This window comes from Nipponia nippon, unplaced genomic scaffold (genome assembly GCF_047370975.1).
Source record: "Nipponia nippon isolate SJK-2023a ecotype South Korea unplaced genomic scaffold, ASM4737097v1 scaffold_5, whole genome shotgun sequence".
NCBI classification, from domain to species: Eukaryota; Metazoa; Chordata; class Aves; order Pelecaniformes; family Threskiornithidae; genus Nipponia; species Nipponia nippon.
The window spans coordinates 11,919,034-11,940,848 of NW_028262369.1; the positions used below are offsets into that span (position 1 = coordinate 11,919,034).

A 21,815-nucleotide genomic window follows, 5' to 3' on the forward strand; every position below is an offset into this window, starting at 1 on the left:
TTTCACAGAAATCGCTTTAGGACAGATGACCTTTACCTTAATGCATGTGGCACAAAGCTCTTCCAGGCATGCTGCAGGGGTACGTCACAGAAAACTCAGAGGGCACATAAAGCTGCCCTACGTTATCTTCCCAAAATGTCAGTTATTTTCTGCCTAACGGCATTTAACTTGGGGGGGAAACCTCTTTGCATGCAACAGTCTTTGTCCTAACTCTTCCTTCAGGAATAGCAATGATATATGGAAGATCACAGGTTATTTCTAAACTAAGCCTAAAGCAAAGGTAAGTAGGGCATGACATATGTGAATTTAAAGACAGTCTTTAGCTGTGGTTAAAGATTGCTTGCAGATGTTGACTACCGATTTTTTTTTTTTTTGCCTTGCTCTGCCTCTTAGAATATTGTTTTCAATGTCCTCATTGTCTTATTAGCTTTCCCTTCCCCCTGAATCCAGCGACATGCAAAAGGAATGACGGTAGATGTTACTTTTTCCTGCTCCGTGGCAGAGAGGAGTGTAGGGTTTCAGAGATTGTAAACTATTTCTTCTGCACTGAGAGATTGACTGCATGGGTAGAGGCCATTAAATATAGCTATGCTGACAGTATCGCTTCGGAGAGTTCTGTGGGAAAAAATCTGTCTGCACTATGTTGGTACCTCCAGCCAGGCAGAGAGCTGTCTTGATAACTCATTCAGATAATGAATAAAATGTGGAATGAATTCCATGCAGGATCAGCCCTCTGTTGATGTGAGAACTGCTTGCAAAACGTACGACAGGATCCTCCTGTGGCTGTTGTTTTAAGCTTGGCAAATACCGTGGATTGTATATGCTAACGTCAGGATATTATTAAAATAAACCCCCCCAAAACTCCAGAGAGTTAAGATATGATGCGGCCTCCTTTGAGCTCAGGTCCCCTTATCGCTAAGATATGTTGTATGTGAATGCAATTTATATGAAGTTCTTTAAGACTGGAACAGCCTGTTATTTTTCCATGCCCAGGAAAATCAGGAAAGGTATGTAACAGTAATAAATCAATTATTTCTTACAAATTAGACCAAGATAGCATTGCCTAACAGCAGTCTTCCAGATGGTCGGAATGAAAGGTGAACTGGGCTGGAGGGGAAGGGGGGATTTCTAGATAACCAGAATAAATGGGATACAGTTTAGCGGGAGATCTGAAAAGATCCAGAGGAATGACACCTGTGTGCGAGGAAGCAGATATCTGAGAGCTTAGGTTATGTCAGTCGGTTGGCAGAGCAGATTTAAACAAAGACATTTCCTAGATATCATCAAGGAGGCAAATTCTTTACAGTGTTGAGTTAGGAGTAATCATGGGGATAGGAAACGACAGATTTAAATAAAACTGGCGTCATTTATACATATTAGGGGCAAAATATACTTTTCCCTAAGAGAAAAGAAACAGTCAAGGGAGGAGTGGAGGGGCAGGCACTGAAGCAGGCGGTAGGAAACTGAGGAAATGGGAGGGCAGCCCCAAAGCCAGCTGCTCCGCTGTGCAGATATCAGCTGCCGGCCGCCTCCGATGCTGTGTGTTCCTGTGGCCAGGATGAGGATTGAGTGTTTTCACTCGCTCTTCTTGGGCTAATTGCCACTCTGCCATTATGCGTGTGGTGGAAACCATTCCCTTGACACACAGAGAAGCCTGTGATGTGGCGTGTTTGTACTCACCCAGTAACCCTCCCTCAAATCACACAGGGTGCCTTCCAGCTATGGCTAGGGGAGATGAGTCCAACACTTCCTCAGACTGGGATGCTGAAAACAATAGTAATTACCAAAAAAAAAAAAGGTTTTGATACTGCAAGTCTATTACAAACGTAACTCCCAGAAGCAGTAGGCTTTTCAATGGAGCAAAGCCCGTAAGCAAAGAAATCTGATGCTGATTAGCTAGAAATTAATATTAACTCATTAATATATGTATTTTGACATATAAAATATGAAATATATTAATACTAATATATTAATATTAATTATTTTAAAGTTCACCTGTTCCTAATCACGGGAGTAAATCATTACTGTTACTGAAGAATATCTATACATCGGTTCCCAAAAAGCAGCACAGTTCGTTGAGCAACCTTGATTGTCAGCAAAATGGGCGATTACATGAGTCCCTCAAGGATGCGGAGGTTCAAAGCCCAGAAAAGTCCCTCACTACCCACCACAGGTGGCCAAAGGGGGAGTCCAGGTAGCTGAATCCAGCTGCTGAAGTAGTTTTGTATGGTTCCTGTGACAAGTCAAGTGGATAAACAGTATTTTTGCATGTATTTGTCAGTGAGGACTGAGTGGGTCTGGTGAAGCACCGCACAGATGCCGGGCCCACCTCTGAACATCTGGCTGGGAGTAAGAGCGGCTCTGGAGTGTAGGAAAGCTGACTGTGATAAACCAGATAATCCCTGCTAACTCTCTGCGTAACAGGCCAACTTGTCTCTCCCTGCTAAGTCCAAGAGGGAATTAGTCACACAGATGATTTGGGATGAACCTGAAGGAACAGCTTTTCACTCCGTGGGAAGCAAGAAACAACATCATTTTGTTCCTACACCTAAAATACTGGTGAAGAAATATATGTTTTACCAGAGACATGTTTTCTAGTGTCTCTCAAATCCCTGCCACTTTCCCAGCACTCCTAAGACAACTCTTCAACATAATTCTTCCCTCCGTCACTGGGTTTGGTCCAGTCTAACTGCACTTGGGCAGCTGCTGAGAGCATGCAGTGCGAAAGCTATGTAGCTCATGAGGGACACACTCCAAAGGAACAGGGAAAAGACAGACAAAACTTTTATGTCACTTCTACCTTATGTGGATTCTGGCCTGACCTTGGTCCTGGTACAACATGGAATAGCACCGGGTTCTGCTATAATTTAATTACAGCCTCCCCACAGCTGCCTCCAGGATGACGTGAAGATCAAAATCAACTGAGGGCTGTCACCAGGTACTCAGGTCTCACTCTGCACTTTGCGTATGCTCTGCATCAGTTCCACTGTCCTCATCAAAATGGCTATTTTTCTCTTTTCAAAGACAGAAAACACCCACATCTGCTATATTTGGATGCTGGACATCTGAAAAAAGAATCACCCTTGAAAATAGCCTGAATGAACCTGCTGAATGGCAAACCACTGCCAGCTAGACTGAATGATTTTTCTTGCAGAGATGTTTTTGCTATTTTCTCTTCTGAAAGCAACAGAAAAGGATGGGGGAAAGAGCGGGTTTCTTTTCTCATGCATGCACCCATCATCAACAGCTTTGTTAAGTCCAAAGAACAGAATCTCTTTTCCCAGTAATGACGCAATAACTAGCAACCCAAATCCTACATGTATTACTCAGAGCTGGCAGGCAAGAAAATGATTTCTGGGTTGTTTTTCTTGTTCTTAAAACTTGTAAATTCAACAAAGGTATTTCAGATGTTATTGCAAGGTAATAAATATGGAGCCTCCTTACCTCACAGTCCAGAAATTTCAGGGACAGAAGTATTTAACACAGACATGGTGAAACAGAAACATGAATCTCTTTGAGAACAAGGCAAGGGAAAACCAGAGAGCAAGGCAAGAGGACAGAGGATTGTTCTGAGGTCCCCTTTGTAAGTGAAGAGGGTGGGTGCTGCAAGACAAAATCAGGAATTTGACTTCTCAGGACAGATGGATTTGAAAAACAAAAAAAAAAAAATCTACAGGCCAAACTAAAAGTGGTTATCATGGTGAAGTTATGGGCTGTTTCAGGCTGCCAAAACAAATAGCTTGCATCCCAAAGCAGTAAAGGTTATATGGATGGAAACTGGAGCTATCCCTGAGGACTAACTAATGTACTGCAATTATTATTATAATTTTTTCAGAGATCTTTGAGAAAACCAGGGCACATTGAGCTACCCAGTCTGACTGCATCTACAAAAGTCTTAAGAGGAGATGTTCCAGACTAGAAATGTTTTCCTATTCCTGGCTTGGTTAAAATCAGCTAATGCTGTTTGAGAAGCGAAGGCAGTATTACTTCAGCAATTAACAAGAACCATTTGAGGTTACTGATATACTAAAAATGCTTTGAATTTCAATAAGTTTCAAGTTATTTCCTAATACAGCTTGTGCCACTTCTGCAGGAGATATACCCAAGTAAAATGCAATCACTTCTGGAATTTCAGCTAAGTGTGGGTACTACAGGGAAAAAAAAATCCGCACTTCTGACAAGGTTGTATCAATCTCCACTTATCTGCTGTTTTGGTAAGACTGCCAAGGTATTCTGAAAGGCACAGTCTCCAGCCTTGCACTTGTGCTTAATGCAGCCTTTCTGCAGAGTTTACTGCTTATTAGTTATATTATTATATAATTATTATTGATTTATATTAGTTATTATATAAGAACATTGCTTCTTTTTGGAGCAATCTGCACAGTTGTGTGAATTCCCCCATGTCCCATTTTTCTTCTAGGAGAAGTGTAGCCTAATGGTTAGAGGAAAGGACGGGACACTAGGATCTCCTGGGCTTCTTTCCCAGCTGTGCAAACTATTTAGGGGCGGCTTCTCTTCCACAGAAATCAATGAAACTGTACTGAACTTTCCTGGGAACATGATAAAATCCTTAATCTCTCTCCGCCTTCCTACCCTATCCTGCAAGATATCAAGCACACTAGCTCAGCCCGTCCAGCAAAGCCCTTAAGCATATTCATGTTAAGCGCAGAATTGCTGTAGCCAAAGCCCGTGCTTGCGGTAAGCATGTTTCTAAGTGCGCTGCCATTTCCAGAGCCAGGAATGAGTGGGGGGCGATTATATTCATCTACCTCCAAAGGATGTTTCAAACATTAAGTAACAGGATTCTTGGAGACTGGGCACAGGATTCAACAGAGTGAGATTATCATTTCTATCCCTGTTCTTAATACCTATTAATGGAAATAGATGATAGAGTATCTATATCTATACATATACAACATCTCTCCCATCCTGTCAAGGCAGAGCATTATCTGGTAAAGAAGCAGCGGTTTCAGGTTTGAGGAGGGGGAATAAGAAAAAGGAAAAGCTGTTTATAACACATTAAGCAGATACCATTTGGAGGTTTACACTATCATTCTCCCAGGGGAAGCCAGAACCTACCTACAGGGTGTGTTGAGTTAGTTCCTCATTCCTTCTTTCTTTTTTTTTTTTTTGAACTTCTTTTGAAATCACTGAGTGTGGAGCATGCCTTGCCCTGGGGGAACATATTGCTGAGCTGTTACTCACACTATAAAAGGGTGCCACTTCTCGCTCCTCCCTTTCTTTGAGGCCCCCTTTTTGAGGTGAGGAAAGGGCTGACTGGCCAAACCACCAGACCCTGGGGCTTATCAACCCTGGGGCACTCAGGGGGATGCTTTGGGGGGCTCAGCCTTGGCGCCTGCCTCTAGGAGTGCTCCAGCCTGGGGTCATGGTGGGCTTCAAAAGCATAGTCGGGAGGTTTGGTGTAAAAGTTGTTCTAGCCTGGAAGCTGGGATTGGCTTAAGAAAGAGCTTTCTTTGGGCAGAATGGTCTCCTATGAGAGACTGTAGTTTCTCTCTCCTGAATGACTGGCTTTAGACAGGCTGGGGACTAGGAGGGGGAAAAGAAGGGAGTGTCCTCTGAAATTTAAAGCTAAAATCCCTCGCTCTCTGTTTCAGTGGACTCTGTCCCTCTTCTGTTTGCTTTTCCCTCGGCATGTGCCAGAGGTTGGCCCACAGCTAAGACCGACGCAGGGTCACGTTGATGCCCAAGTATCGGCAATCTCAGGCACTTTCCCCTTCCCCTTCAGTGCAGCACACAGGTGAGGCACATCACAGGCCTCAGGGCTGCAAGGAAAAAAATAAATTCTTTACAATTTATAAACTTCATTGAGTTCATACATCCCCATGAACCTGCAGCCTTCCAGCTCCCTAACACACTGCAATCCAAGCTATGTGAATGAGGAGAAAATCATCAATGTAGTTTGCAACCTACCATGAAATTCACTGATTAAATTACTGGATAAATATTTGAGTGGATCTAGCTGACAGGTATGTCATGCATGCAGTCTTAAAATAGGAAGGTAATGGGAAATGAGGGAGAAATGAGCCAAGGAACAGGAACAGGAATGTGATTTCTGGTAATACAGCTTGTGTTCATCAGTGCCTTTTTAGCAATATAGAGGACGTGTGTGGTGAAACTGAGAGCAAGGCACCATCGTTAAAATAAACTGAGAGAAATTGCAGCTATGAGGAAACAGAGCGTTAAGCAGCAGTTCTCCGGGAATAAAGCTGGTGAATGAATTTATGGGGATTTACATCAGCTGAACCTGGCAGGTAGTTCTTAATGTGCTCGCAAGGAGTAGACATAACTATTTCCAGTAAAATCTTGGGAAGTTGTGGCGGGTGTGGGCTGACTGGAGAGGCATGATGCTCACACCGGCCTCTGACGGTGCGGGGCTCGGGGCTCCACGCTGGCTCCACCACCTGCCATCTCCACAAGGGGTTGTTCCTTCTGCAGCCCAAGGATCCTGTGTTTAGTTTAAAAGATGAAAGGAAGAGGTCCTCCTGTTGTACAAATGCATCAGGCCAGCACAGGGCAGCGAGCCAGACTCTGCTCATGAACTGTCAAAACACACACATGCATGACTCCAGGCAGCATCAGCAAGGGCAGGATTAGGCATCACCACATCCATCAGGTCAAGCCCATGAAGGTCTCTAAGGACAGGCTGATCATATTTGTGTCATTCAGAGTAAACAGTCTGGAAAGTAATTGCTTTAAAACACATCTAATTCATTTTTGACCGATTTTGCAAATGTTTCCCCTTTCCTCAATGCGGCATTGACTGGCCCTGCAAACCATTTGGCATTGGCCTGTGTGGTGTGTGCTGTCGCTTTGCTCCTTGATGTTACCTCATCAAAGAGCAGCTGAAAATGATATTTCCAGCCAGACGTTTTTCAAGAGTGGCCGGTGAACTCGCTCTGCCCTGTGCCCTCCAACTCGTGATTAGATAGGTTTCCTGTATGTCAATTCAGCTACAGATCAGTGATAAATTTAAGATTGTGACATGCTGACCAAAAAAAAAAAAAGAAAATCATGACAGGCTATTTTTGGTTTCAAAAGAAACTCCTCTCGCTAGGTCCTTTCAGGCCCTCACCTCCACATACAGCTGCAGCGGATAAGGAAAACAGGATGCAGGGCTGTAGTGTTGGAGGAATGGAGTGTAAATCAAAGGAGACAAGCTGGTCCCTGTGTGTTGCCTGGGTTAGACCTCAACCTTTGAGCAAGGTGAGCAGTTGTCGCTTGCTGGGGACTCTCCCAGTAACAGCATTGCCCAGCTGACAGAGCGTTTATACTGGGCCATAGCCGCATCTCACTTTTTCCTCCCACTGTGTCACCTCCTTCCCTTGTGCTGACAAGTGATTTAGACAGCCTGCACTGCTGGCCCTGCATTTGAAATGTAAATCAAACACATGGGACATAAAGCTGGGTTTCAAAGTTGACTATTAACTAGGGCGGAAGGGGTGGCGTAGCAAAAACAAACAGTTCCAAGTTCAAGTCTGAAACCATAAGAGCAGGCTGAAAAACCTTCCTCCTCTTCCATCACCAGCCAACGTGAGGGCAAGCACTTTCCCTAGGGCAGAACATATTTAGTGGTTCCCTGATTTCCTAACCCAGGTGTTCAGACTCCAAATCAAGCCTGACAACCGACTTCAAATGGAGGAGGATGCCACAGTGCTAAGGCTGGCCTTACACATTAGTATGCAGTGGCTTTAGTCAAGGGTTTCTTGCAGTTCTTGATGTCCTGAAAGCTTTTTGACGTTGAGCTCTGTGATGTGCTTGGGCCAATATGTAACACCTCAGAATGCTAAATTAACCAGTCTCTGGTATGGAAAATCTGGTGTTCAAAAGTAGTGTTTACTCAGCTTCCCCCAAGAGAGTTAATGACCAACCGTACCTCGTAAGACATGGGAGTCTCCTAAACCTGGAAGCCCCCTCTGATGTCCTAATGCTTTCAAAACCAGTGGAAGTTTTGCCCCCAAAAATATTGGAGGCCCAAAGCAAATTGGTATGAACATGGTTTTTATCAAGCAGGAATGTACCTCTACCATTACAGAATGTAGCTTAATATTTCTTTACCTGTCACCCCAAATAATTTTGGGAGGAAAAAAAAAACCTGCAAATCCTATTTTGTTTGAACTAACTTCTAGCATGACGTAGATAATTTATCTTCGATAATTCTATAGTGACACTCACTATTAACGTCTAACTTGGAAATTGGAGACATGAGCAACTGATAATATAGAGAGGTTTGAGTCAGCTCTGCTAAGCCCACCCATTCAGGAGCAAAGCAGTTTCCTGGGTTTGGCCAGGTGAGAAGCAAATCCTGCCTGGATATGAAGCAAGATTTCATTGCTTTCACGGACAATCCTACAGGAAAGAAAATCCTGATCTTTTTCTGAAATCCTTAAAGTAGTACTTTTAATACAAATTTTTTGCCAGTGAGAGATGGTGAGAAGAGCAGCTGTGAGAAGTGCTGTCCTCCAGAGAGTAGCAATGGTCCCAGCGATGCTGGGCACCAAGCTGCCTGAGCAGGGGACGGCTCAAGCCTTCAAACACCTTACTCTGATAAATGGGTCATGGCCCCCAGTAGACGGGGTGGTGTCCTGGGACTCCAGGGAGCACCTTTGACTGTCAACTGGGGCAACCTTGCACACATCGTTGCATCTTTCTGCACCTCAGCCTCCCTGTATGTGGAGTGACAACACTTACACTCTTGAAAATTGATTTTGGGGAGGGAAGCAACGCTGTGGCACTGCTGAGTGATGTTTCCCCATAGACTCAGTTCTGTATTACTGTCCGCAACGCTGTCAGCAATGGGAAGGGCTCCGCTGGCATACGTGTATGCACAGGCAGCTTTTCCGTCTCAGGGATCAGCTCCACCTCGGTGCTCTCTGAAGGCAGAAAGCACTAAGTGCAATTTCACATGAGCTGCTAACCAACATATCTGTTAATAACAGTCCTTTGTTGACAGCTTGGCCCGTTTTCAAACAGGCTTTGTCATCTCCTCCAATATGGGAAAACATTGTCCGAAACCATATAGGATTATAACTATGTAGTAGTCTTCCTGTAAATAATGCGTCATTCTAGTGAAGTAAACTGCTCTGCTCCTCGTTAGGCTGCATCGCAGAGCAAGTGGAAGCCAATTTACTTAGCTGTAGCAGCGAGGATATCATTGCATGATCTTCGTTTCCATTAAACAACTGGATCTGACTCTTTTACTTTTAGGCTAACCATGCTGAGCTTTAAAATTGCCTTGATTATAATGTAGCTTTTAAATGATTTGTCATGGCTGATTGTTTTGCACATGAAAGTTGCTACTAGCCGATTAGGAAAAAAAATCCACCATTGCTTCTTCGATTGCTTAGGAAATTGCAATCCTCAATCTGCAGCTTGAAAAGCATGTTGCCATGGAAATGATGCTTATGCTGTCATAAATAAAAGTATTCTAGGGTCACCGGGGTCTGCAGCATAAACAGGGGCACAAACACTGCCTGGAAAAGTGCCAGAGTGGTTTAAACATATAGGAAGATAATTTCAATGGTATTTCACTTTCAGCATTATCGTCGGAAGGACTGATGAAGGTTAACATGTAGCTGTAACCTTTGCATAAAAACAAAGCAGAAACAGTCTTAGTTATTGGTATTAATATCAGAGTAGAGAAAACAATATCATAGCCCTCCTGACCAGTATTTCTCTGCTCAATTGGATCAGTGTTCCTCTTCGATTGTATTTCTCACACATTCAACAGTGAAATCTAATTGTATATTCATTCAGGGGCAGTTCTATCAAATTCATGAGCACAGCACACGAGAGCTCAGGAAAGCCAGCTGATGTTATACAATGCTGTATCGTGGACTACTGGATCGTGCAGTGAATCTTCCCTGAGTCCCCGGCTACATCCCACCAGCAGCCCAGGAGCACCCATGGGAAATCGGCCTTTCCTTGGAGGGGAAACACTTTTGAACAAGAACCCGTCTGAGGGAAGGAGCCCGTGTGCCTTGTGCTGCTCCTGTGGCAGGGCGATGTGAAACATCTCCACACAGGGCCAAGAGACAGCAGTGGCACTGTTTCAAAGGAGAAATACAGAGGCCAGCGACGGCGAGGGTTTGGGATATGCCGGTTTGTGTGAATTTTCAGGAGGAAAGCAGGCAATTACTGTTTCTGGTGGGTTCTTAATTGTTCAATGGACTGCTCAATGGCATTAAATGGGCCATACCGTGAAGCTGCCTTGGGCAGTATCAGATCAAGGATACAGGCTTTTCTCTTTGTATTTTTAATACCCACACAAGCATTTAAAGCACAGGCAGTCACTTTAAATAAAACTACAGAGATTGCAGATGCCACAGCTTGCTTATTTACTTACTGTCTCTTAGTCTGCCCAAAATGTGGAAATAATAATGGAATTCATGTGCCTGCTGAGGATCCTGGCTCCTGTCCTGGATGATATTGCATATTCAAGGGATGATACGTTCCCTCCTGAGAGGGAGGAAGGACTGTACCAGCTGTACCACCTCTCCCCTGACTGACAGCGTGGTGATGTTTCCACAAGGAAGCCTCGTGCCTCCAGGTTAAGACAGCAATTATGGAACAAACAAAAGAGAAATGAAACGGAGAGTTGATTCACGGGGAGAGAAAACAAAAGAGAACTGGAAAGGTGATGCCAAGCCAGACTGACAACAAAATTTTCATTTGTCTCAGCCCAAAATGTGCATACAGGATTCTGCATTTCTTTCGTCTGTAAATTAACAATGTCCTTTGCGACCTGCATGGGAGGATCCAGGAGGGAGCTGCTCAGCTTCCAGCGCTTTGCCACCCCACTCCTGCGAAAGGGTGGTAAAACCTACAGCCAGCAGCCCTGGGTTAAAGACGAGTTAGACCCTACCCCAATCCCCTTGACTGCTCTGTAAAGTGACTTAAAAGTTCAAGAAATGGGTTTTCCCTTTTGTACTCCAATTTTTAAAAAAAATTTCTTCCCTGCTGGGACAGGACCTGTGTGGGATACAGGGCTGATACCACACGCATTACACACCTCGCCATGGATTTATCACAGAAGGGCTGGCTGAGGCTTTGAAGGCAGCTGACAGCTCCCAGCTGGCTGGGGGCTTGCTCGCGTGTCCTCTGCGGCTTCTTAATGGGAACAGGGTGGAAAAGCTGGGCGCAAAGGTTGCCCAGAATGACCAAGAGAGAAAAAATTCCTCCTGCCACTCCTGTGCTAATCAAAGGGGTGTGGAGAAGAAGTTTTGATCTCTCATGTCCCGCACTGCCAAACAGGAAAAAAAAATGTATATATATTAATTACACAGCCAATTCCTGTATTAAGGAAAAAGCCTCCACGCTATCAAAATCAGTATTGAAATTAATCTTGCCTGTGGTATATGGAAACTGAGCCAGATAGATAGTCCAAGTCCCCTTAAAACATCTTTCAAATACACCTAATCTGTTTACTCCGCGCTTTTACTGCTGGCAGTACCTGGGACTTCGCCTCAGAGATCTCCTACAGTTTGTGATCTTAGCAGGTCAAAGTTTCCAAAGGTGGGGAGAAGAGAGGCAATCCCTTCCCTCCCTGTACGAAAGGTATGTGCCTCTGAGCTACTAATTTAGGACCAATGAATCAGAAATAAGTAACATAAAAACTGTCTAACATTTATGTTTACAGAGCACCTCCTCTAAGCAGACAAAAGCATGTGTCAACAGGGAAACCGCCATGTAGAGCTTGCGTGGCAAGCAGCTCGGCATATTTAAACGGCTTTTGCAAAGATGTTAACATGTTGCTAGGGAAGCAAGAGCCTGCACAGATATAGGTGCCCTCCTGCACCGAGACCCGCCATCCGTACAGTGGGAAAATGGAGCTGCCCCTGTGCTCACAGCTTTCTGTTTTCATCTTTGCAGCCTAAAAAAGGCAGTTCTTCCAGCCGCTGATTAATGGGCCTGCTGCAGAAACTGCATTTTGCGCATATTTAAAAATCTTGGGCTAGATAACACTTTGACCTAAAATATAATAGGTTCTTTCTTTTTTTCTGATAATGTCTGACATTTTTAAGTTTTAATACCTTATTTTTGAAACGAGTCTTTTCTAACTTGAAGAACAAAGGTGGCCAGGCTATGGCTCCGTATGCATGTGCACCCCCCTGCACGCGTGTGGCTGGTGGATGCTCTGAGCACATCGCTAGACCAACTCTGGGACACACAGCCTCATCTCAGACCAAGAGAGACATCCCAGTCTGGCACCAAGAGGACCTCCTGGGCTGTGGAAATATGCCCAGCACAGTTTCCCCTCCCATGGGGTGCGGTCCCTGAGGAAATCAATGTCATCCCCTGCCTGTGAACCATTCCCCAAATTTTCTCTTCCCCTGAGCTCTCCATGTGTGTGATACAAGTCTCGGTTATATTAAGCCCATTGCTCAAAGGACCAGAAACGATGGCTCCCATGGGCACACAGCAACTACACTACAGAAAAAGTGAAAACTTCAGGGAGCAAGTGGCACTGTAATATATCATACCCACCCGGAATGTATCTATCCCTGTACCAATCTCTATAAACACACCCATTTCTCCATATGGGTGGGTATATGTTTATATGTGCCGGTCTCAAAATACCAGTAAGTTTTTATTAGCCCCATTTGCAGATGGGGTAACGATGACAGACAAAAGTCCTGGGATCCCTCCAGGCTGCTCTTTCTCAGGAGGAGAGAGTTTGGGTCTTCTCTCTCTAGGACAGGTAAGAGAGGGAGTTGAGCTTTCCCCAAATCCAAGTAGCTCTTTGGTGCAGGAGTCTTGTTCAGCTCTCACTTTGAATCATGCTGGCAAATAAACATGAAAGTGAAAACGGTATTGTGAGACAGTTACGCAAGAGCGGGCGGATCCCGGGACTGAGCCATTGTTCCAAACGTTTAATTAACATCATGAAAGCTGATTAAAGGAAAATCTTTAACCTCCAGGGAAATCCCATTTTCCCTCACTTCCCATACCTCTGCAATTTTCACAATGTAAGAAGGAAAGTGTTATTTCAAGGCATGATTCCTATCAGCTACAACCTGATCTTTGCCACAGCCATGTCCTGCAGCCTAAATAATCGCTAGCAGTGACACTAGATGGGGACGCTTCTGAGGCAGCATTTCTCCCCCATTATACCATGACCTGAATTGCCATCATAATTTCCAGACTTTGTGTCATCCTGGCACGATGACAAGCGTTCACCCACGCTCAAGAACTAAAAGTTAGTTCGCAAGGACAGCGATACCTTCCCAGACACAGCATCGCAGATACAAAGTGTGAATGACACACCACGGTCCGGCTTTGTAACAGCAGGGGCTGTTTGCTTTGGTCACTGCAGTGAATTCCTTTGAAGGCAGGAGACTGAAGCTCCATCTCCAGCGACTCCCCATCTAACCTTGAGCAAATCACTTACCCTTTCTCTTCTTTCAGAGGTGGGGATAAAGGCAGTGTTACCTCTCTCGAGGGGCACTACAAACATTCACGAATGTAACCAGGCACTGGAGATGCTTAGGTGGAAAGTGCTATTCCAAAGTTATGTTAGTGGAGAGATTTGCTTTCAGCTGCCGTGGGTTTGTGAGCAAGCACAGCCCCCCCACTATTCAGCTGTGTATGGGTTGCATATTGCCTCTCCGCTCTCCTAGGCCTATTTTAATTATATGGCATGGCCAGCCCGTCAGAGACCTAATCCCAGGATCTAATCTTGGAGGCAATGGACAGCTGACTGTCTGCACTGTTTACTCAGAGGAGCGCCCTTGGGGCTGCATTGAGGGCCACGCCGCCGATGGGGAGGGAAGACACGCACCCACCCAGCACGCAGAGCCCAGCTAAGCAGGGACCTGCCCAGGGGCCAGCCAGCACCCTGCTCACCCCACCTGGCCCGGGCACCTCAAGCTCGCCAGCCTCTCTGACACTGGTGGCACATGGGTGGCATCGGGCAGACCCCATAGCCCTGGGTCCTCCCCTGGTTAACAAGGGCCTGGGTGGAGGATGCATCTACAGACACCCAGTTCTAATTCTTGAGAATATACACGGCTTCAGTCCTTCCCAAGCATCAGGCTTACATAAATACATACACATATAAATACATGATATAAATACACACCCTGGCAGCAATAACAATCTCATATGCAGCTCTTCAATAGTTCTTCCCATCTATAGATCTTGCAGGACAAAGACGTCGCAGAACTTCACAGACCATTCTGAAAAGGGGAAAGATTATCTTTTCCCACTGTTGCCTGCATTCGTCTGGTGCAAATACCATTTTAATTATGATATAACAGGATCATCCTCACTACTCTGGCTATGAAGAACAGGCGCCACTTTTGCACACACAGAGACATCAATAAAGTAGAAGCTTTATTTACAGGATGAAATTCCTCCTTCAAAAAGTGCTAGAGATAAACCAAAGGAATATTAATGCAACATCGTGAATACCAAATGCATGAAATTCTGACTCAATAAAAGGCAGACAGCTGAGTACTCTGATAAAAATGGGCCTTTATTTTTTTTAATTCTTCCTTTCATTACCTGGATTCTGTGTTTGTCAGAGCAACAAAATATAGTTTCTTTGATAAGCAGCAAATCTGAAAACAATCCTCCAAGTAGCACAACACAAAAACTCCCACAAAAAAGGGAAAGCTATAAAATTTGAGAGGCGACGAGGCTTTCAGAAGTGCCAGTTTCCCAGTGCAATGGCTGGAAGGGTGGCCTGGCCTGGCGGCAGTTCAATCATTTTGTAAGGAAGGACAAATACTTTCAACATCCTGAGAAAGAGGGCGGGGGGGAAGGGGGGCACGGCTCCCTTGCTTTCCCTCCTCCTGCTATTCTTTCTCCTCCCTCCCCCCACCCCTTGGATTTTCAATAGCTCTTTAGTGTTTCCATCAAAGGCTTTTACCATTCATCCTCCCTTCTGGTGCCTGCCGTCCACCTGTCTATCCATCACAGCCCTAACCCAGGTCCTTTTTTTTTTCCCCTTTGCTATTTTTCATGCGGTGGGATTTGTTTATAAGCTTCTGTATTACCTAAGCTCAAGGGAAGGAGGCTGCTGGAAGGAAAGTGAGAAAGCAGGATTAAGGAGTAATAATTCAGCTCCATTGCATTTCCATCTGAACGGTTATAAAATGTGCAAATCCTGTTCCTGGGAATTTCATGTCAGAGGCCTTCCCTGCCATTGCCCTTCCCGTGCCCCCTCTCTCTCGCCCTCTCACACAAAAACAAGCATCAGGAAAGATGCTTATAACTCCACGGACACCAAAGCCACAACGTGTGCGCCGGCAGGGAGAAGGCTCCGACCAGCGCGTGTGCAGGGCAGACACTTCAGATGTGGCCATACACTACAGACGAGGGGGTGGGAGGCAGCAGGGATTGAATCCAGCAGCACGACAGGAGTAAGCAGGCAAAGGCCGTTTAATACGACAGCTCCCAACACCCCCAGCTATAATTAATTAGCCTGAGTAAAAAATAAAAATAAGGTAACTTTCCAGGCTTGTTCACTCTGTAAGAAAACGATACAGAAATTATATGCGATTCAGACTCCATCAGCTTGAAGAGTTTCTACTATCTCCTTTTTAGCTCATCTACCATCACAAGGCACCAAAACAGACATGGGCTGGCTTTCTAGATCCCAGAGTTCCACCAACAATCCATCTTTGCTCAAACTGCAAGACAGAAGAAGGGCCACTGCCATATACAGGTCAATAAAGCTTTGTCATTGCTTCAAGCAGAGGTCACCGCAGCTGGATGTGGCCTCTGTGCACCCTTGCTACCTGAACAAACGCATCCAGAACAGCAAGTAGTGCTGAAAAAGGGAGTGTCCCTTAACCTGTCCCCAACCCTTGTGAGCCCACAAACCTTGTCTTGGTGGAACTTCATGTCATGTCTGCTGAACCTGGCAACAGCTGGCAGCTTTCTTCCACTTACGGACACATCTTGGAGATACTGAGGATCACCCAACAGGTAGCACATGTCAATATAAGTCCCTTTGATTGATAGTTATTTATTATTTTTAAATAAAATGAGAAGAGATTTAATTGGTTGCCCATCAGCAGCTCAGTTCTTTGTTTGGCAACTTCTTGGACAGTTTGACCATACATATGACAACACAAAATAAATTTCACTTGCTTGCAGTAGCAGTTTGCTATAAACTCAGTCCATCAAGGATTTATAGTGCTAGCAGCAGTGGGATATATGAAATGAGAAGCCCTTTCATCCTTAAACTGCTCTGCAGCCTGGTCGAGATGATGAAAGTCATTGTTTGTAAGGCCAGAGGAGAGCAGGAGTTCATTCAGCCAGTTCAGCTGTGCTAGGAGGAGGCGTGCAAATTGGGTCCAAAGATGAGAGGAGGCCCAGGGAAACAGCAGCCCTTGGTTTTGCAGAACAGTCAAAAAGAAATCCTTAATGATGTTAGCCTTGCTTTGCAGGCTGGAAGGGAGCAGCATTTCCATCAGCTAAATGATCTCAACTCCTTGGCTTCCCTGAGGGCACTGCAACAGGACAGACTGCAATTCCTCACCAGAGTCACTCTCAGATGTTTGTGTTCTTCCCACCCACCAGCAGCCTCGAACCTGAGCATGTCTTTGGCACAGCAGGCGGTATCCTTAATCCCACAGAGGGCCAGCCCCAAGCGAAGATTAGCAGAAGAATTTGTTTTCATTAAAATCCAACCTACCATTACCATCCTATCTGATGGTGTGGGTTTAAAATGCGCATGTCCAGCTATTCTAGCAGCTCTGTTTCTGCAGGGAAAGGGCAGTTCAGCAACCTGCCTCTTCACTTTCTAATGTCTTTCTTTCTTTTAATCGACAAGTAACCAAGACAGACACAGCGAGGAATGTTAAATGCAGCTCCTCCTGGAGAATTTTGCCAGCAAGGTCAATGGAATTGGGATTTCACCTTTATCATGTTTCTTTTGACCATGGAACTGGTCTGATTTTCCTCCCAGAGAAATTTTTTTAATGGGCCCGTGGAAAAAAAAAACAAACAACAAAACAGAAAGAGACATACAAATAAACACTAATACGCGCAGGAAAAATACAAACCTTAGCACCATGCACTCCCCTCATTATTAGACAAAGGTTGGGAAGGGTTCACAAGTGTAAAATGCTCATGTGAATTATGAGATTACTGCTCAGTTTTCTTTCAAGTCGTGGGCTGGAAACAGATGGTGGCTGTAGCATTTATGACGGCACAACATGTTACTGCAAGCCTAGCCATCTCTCTCCTCAAAAATGCAGCTGCAAGGAAAGTTGTGGAAAATCACATTAGTAGTCTCTTCCACCACACAGTTTTCCAGCCCTTCATCCCTGGCCAGCACATGGACAGAGCCATCTCGTATCCCAGTAAGAATACTCTTCTAATCCCTGTCCTGAATAGTTACCACTGACTGGCTTATTTAATGGCTAGTTAAAATGTGGGGTTTGTTAGCATTGTAAAAAAGCCTCCAGAAAGGAGGTCCTTAAGGTCAAAGCAGATGCCATGGGACCCCAAGTGCTCCATAAGGGAAACACTCAGAAAGAAGCCATCAGACTGTCCTTCAGCTGTTTATTATTTAAACATTCAGTTCAGACCAAGCAGGTTGATTTACAGAGAAACAGAAAGACAGATACATTTGCAAAAGCATCTTTGTGACTTAGGAGTCCAACTATCACTTTCAAGCATGAGTAGAAACTTTCGCAAGGGCAAACATCTCTTGATTTTCAGTAAGACAGCCTTCCAGTGACCACAAGTTTAGAAGTATTTGGGTGCCTGAGGACACAAAGAACAACTAACCCAATATTTAAATATCTTGCCTGTATTGAAGAAAAAAATGCTCAAGCTTACCCAGCTGTGTGCTTCAGTCCTAATGGAAACACCTTGCTGCCTAAAATATGTTCCAACATACAGCAAAGCTACCCTTACAATCCGAGTGCAATACAAGAGCTGGCGGGCAGACATATTCCCCCATGGTGGAGAACAGCAAGGTAAGCAGCCTGTGTGCAATACCCTGCACGTGACAGAGGTGCACCCAACACTGGCTGGTGTTAACGTGGGGACAGCGCATCTGGACTTGAAACCATGAGCCTGGGGCACAACCCCTCAACTCTCTAGTCACCATCGAGGGGCCTGCTTACAGCAGGGAACTCTTTAAATAGTAGAAAACTGTTACTTGTCGCCCGTAGGATCTCTGGGTGCTTTACAAATATGACGTATTCTTGTTTCACAACATTTCCGAGAGCATCAACTCACTAACAGTAAATGCAGTAGCTTGAGATTCAGGCCCTTCTCCAAAACCAGGATTTTAGGATTACTTCTTCATTTAAGTTAATTAAGTGTCTGTTAAATATTAATTTTCCAGACAAGTGTCACTGGTAAACCTGAGTATCCATTTTGCTATTCTCACTTTGCTGGTCTCACTACCTGATTGAGAACATCAGCACCAGCTTTACCGTGTTCATCCTTAGTCATTCAAATGTGTTCCTGCTGTCTTCCCTGCAGCTAGACATATGCAATGCAGCATTTCTGCCTCCTAGGGTGCAGAACAGGACAACTGAAAACAAGATAGACTTTTACCGTTCCCTTTATCACTTTTCACAGCTAGACCAGGAAGTTGCTACAGAAACTCAACAGTGTACACACTTGAAACTTTAAAAAGCCTTTTCCCAGAGGTAGAATCTTTCCGGGTGATATGACCATACACATTGACTGCGTACCTATCGTAACGGCAAAAGCACGGAGACCTTTCTTCTAAGATGTAGAAGGTGCCATATTTTTTTTTCTTTTGGAAACCTCATCCTGCAGAATTCATTAGAATCCTATGCAACAATGTACTTCCTGTAAGTAATAAGCTAGAAAGTGTATTAGAAGTTTCCACTTCTGGTTTTATCTTTTCCTGATCTAGCCTGAAAATTCTTTTGAAGTTGCTCAAAGTGTTCTTCATGTATGCTTGTTTTAGGAAATACCAGATCACTATTGGCAAACTTCTCCTTAATTAAGCGAGATAAAGGAATCAAGATGATATAATCTGCTTAATTTCCCACCTTTTTAAGGTACTATTTTAAGATTTTTTTTCACATGCCTTAGAAAAGAAACATGCTGAAGAAAATAAGGAAGGAAAAGACCTTAGAGGCCCAGAGAGGGCAGACATTGCTATGGACTTTCTAGTGGAGCTGAGCTTGCTGGTAGAAAGCCACTGAATAGTTAAAGCTTTCCTCAATGCCATGGAATAGTTTACTGAAAGGCTTCTGAAACTAGCATCACTCCAGGCAATGCATAAGAGGAAAAGACTAAGCTTACACTGTGTTAGCACAGTAGGCTCTTCAGGGCCTCCATTTAACAAGCCAACCCAGATCATGCCTAACTTTAAGCACAAGTAACTTCAAAGGAACACCTCATAGGCCTTAAGTTCAGGTTTTCACTAACTCTCTTGCTGAATCACAACTTAAGGGAATGCAGGGAGCTAATGGGAAACATTTGCACTTGCTAACCCCAGCTGCAAGGTTCCAAAACCCCCATTAGATATGCAGACATAGCCTAACCATTTTGGATCGTCCAGCAGGCTCTTCACAACAAATGGAATCAAGCTGTTTGTTAGGCAAGCTCTTCTGAAGCACATGTAAGAGAATCAGATATCCCTGAAAAAATAGTGACTATTTGATTTTAAAGCAGCATCTGTGGCAATCAGTAAAGTACACAAGATGAGCATTAACCTGCAGGACTCATACATGGCCTGTTAAATAAACCGCTTATCTGTGATAAATTGCTTCTGCCACTTTTGCTGTGGAAACCCACTGCAGTCAAGGGAGAATTCAGATCCTGAAGATGTATTTGAGTAGCTTCCTGGCTCCAAGGAGACCTCTGAGCAGCTTATTTTACTGTGGGTGAGTTTGGGCCAAGAAGGGTCTTCACTCCCCAGTGTATGAGCACAGAGCCCCCAGTCTACATGGGAATCTTGCTACCAAGTAGATACCAGGTCTCTTCAACCACATCATGCAGCATGAGACCCTCCCCTGCATGAGGGACATGTAGGCATCAGGGAAACGAGCCCACAAGGCAAGGGGGAAAAGGAGAAACTGCAGTGCCTGGTGGCAGTCAAGGAGGATGCGTCTTCAGGCAGGACCATTTGAGCACGAGGAGGTATATTTTGGCTTCCCTGAAGTGCTGCAGCATCTCTCCCTCCTTCTCTGGCCCCACACAGCAGGCACAGCTGGGCAACAGGCTCCAGCAGAACAGGGCCCAGAGCAGAAAATCTGGCCTCTTGAAACTTCCCTGGTCTTCAGCTTAAACCAGCACCACCTCTATATAGAAAAGACATGTAAAACCAAAGTGCTAAGGAAAAGGTGAAGCATGGCTGGAGTAAGGAGGACTCCCCATCTAAAATGTCAGGCTGTCCCAGCAGTGAACAGGGCATGCAACAGGCACTTGAAAAGTCACTGCTGGGCAACACCTATACCAAGCAGCAGAAAGCTAACCGGGGGTTTGAATGCCACGACCTAGGAAAGGAAGGCAACACTCACGGTGACATCCCTGGGTCAAAATTAGCCTCTCTGTAGAACACAGACAGAGGGGGTTTGAAGCCAGCTGAGGTTTATTGAAAGTCTTGTAAAAATGAGTTAAAACTGGATGCTCAAATCCCTTAGACTGCTGAAAAAAATCACGGCCAGGGCTGTCCAGCAGTTCTGGAGGGCTCTTGACACTTCACTGAGGTCTACAAGTTTGACTTCATCCCCAAAGGGAGCTGAGGCCGCTCAGCACTTCACCCACAGGCCCTCTGTGAACAGAGTCTTCTTTCTTGTGGTCAAACAGGGGATATCTTGAATTTATGTCTTGCTTCTCCCCTTGTGAGCAAACAAAACAATTTCTATGAGTAATTCTACCCACTAATTGCCAAGGAAAAGTCTGGTAACAAATGCTTTGCATTTTTGACAGGTCAGAGGCTTCCCTAAACAAAGTTGCTGTTTTATGTTTTCTAACAGCACATGTTCACATCCGGGGACCTCGGCAAATTCCAGTGTGGATGAGTCTCTGTGGGAAATTGCTTTTCCAGATTTTCTTGTTTTAACTGCTCCAGGAAATAAGTCTATTTTTACAACAACACTAAACAGCAAAATATGAAACCATTATCTGCTTCGTGCAAGAGTTTCGGGTCACTTCTCAGGTAACTGTCATTTCCAGTGAAGTCAATGGAGTTGTATCTATTTATACAAGTTACTGACCTGGCCAATTATGTAATTGGTTGATCAGTTACTAGAACACAGAGCTACCATTGGCCTAAGGAGTGTCCCATTTTCATACGTCTCAAAGTTCATCCAAGCCCTGATGTATTGATAAGTGAAGTATTCAAGTATTACAGTCTGTAAAGATGATCATTAACTGCTGAAAGATTTAAGCATGAGCATTTTCTATGAATACCTACTTTGTCACTGAATGACCATTATATGTAGTATATTTCCTGGATTCTTTTGTCACCTGCCAAATAAACCAGGGTGGGATTTTCAGAAGTGTTTAAAATGCTTTTCTTCTATTTATTTGTGATTGCTTTCAAGAATCAAGATGTTTTCAAAATCCCCAGGGGATTTCAAGTGCTATGGGCTCAACTGCATCTCTGGGTGCTTCTGATTTTTGCATACCTGATCTTAACAGCTACTCTCAATTTAAAAGATGGACGGTAAAACCAGTTGCCTTCACTATGCAAGATCAAAGATAGTTTGTGAAGGCCAAAACGCCAGTTCTGATCTTGGGAAGATGAGTGTGCAACACTTGTTACAAACCTGGCTCCTTATTTCTCTGTTTGAGGGACTACTCCAGCCTTTGTATGTGGATTTCTTTTCCGTTGAAGCATACAA

General features: G+C 44.5%; 1 protein-coding gene across 2 annotated transcripts in view; it reads right to left on the reverse strand.

The window, feature by feature from the left end:
- Window positions 1-14,703: 14,703 nt before the first annotated feature.
- Window positions 14,704-21,815, reverse strand: part of PDGFA (platelet derived growth factor subunit A) — a 36,479-nt gene continuing 29,367 nt past the window's right edge. Inside the window, exon 7 of one of the 2 annotated variants that reach the window (XM_087733483.1) lies at window positions 14,704-17,228. The gene's annotated coding sequence lies outside the window, so the exon portion shown is untranslated. Of the gene's footprint in view, window positions 17,229-20,553; window positions 20,808-21,815 lie in introns of those variants that run through there. The other variant, XM_087733484.1, reaches the window with a different exon arrangement.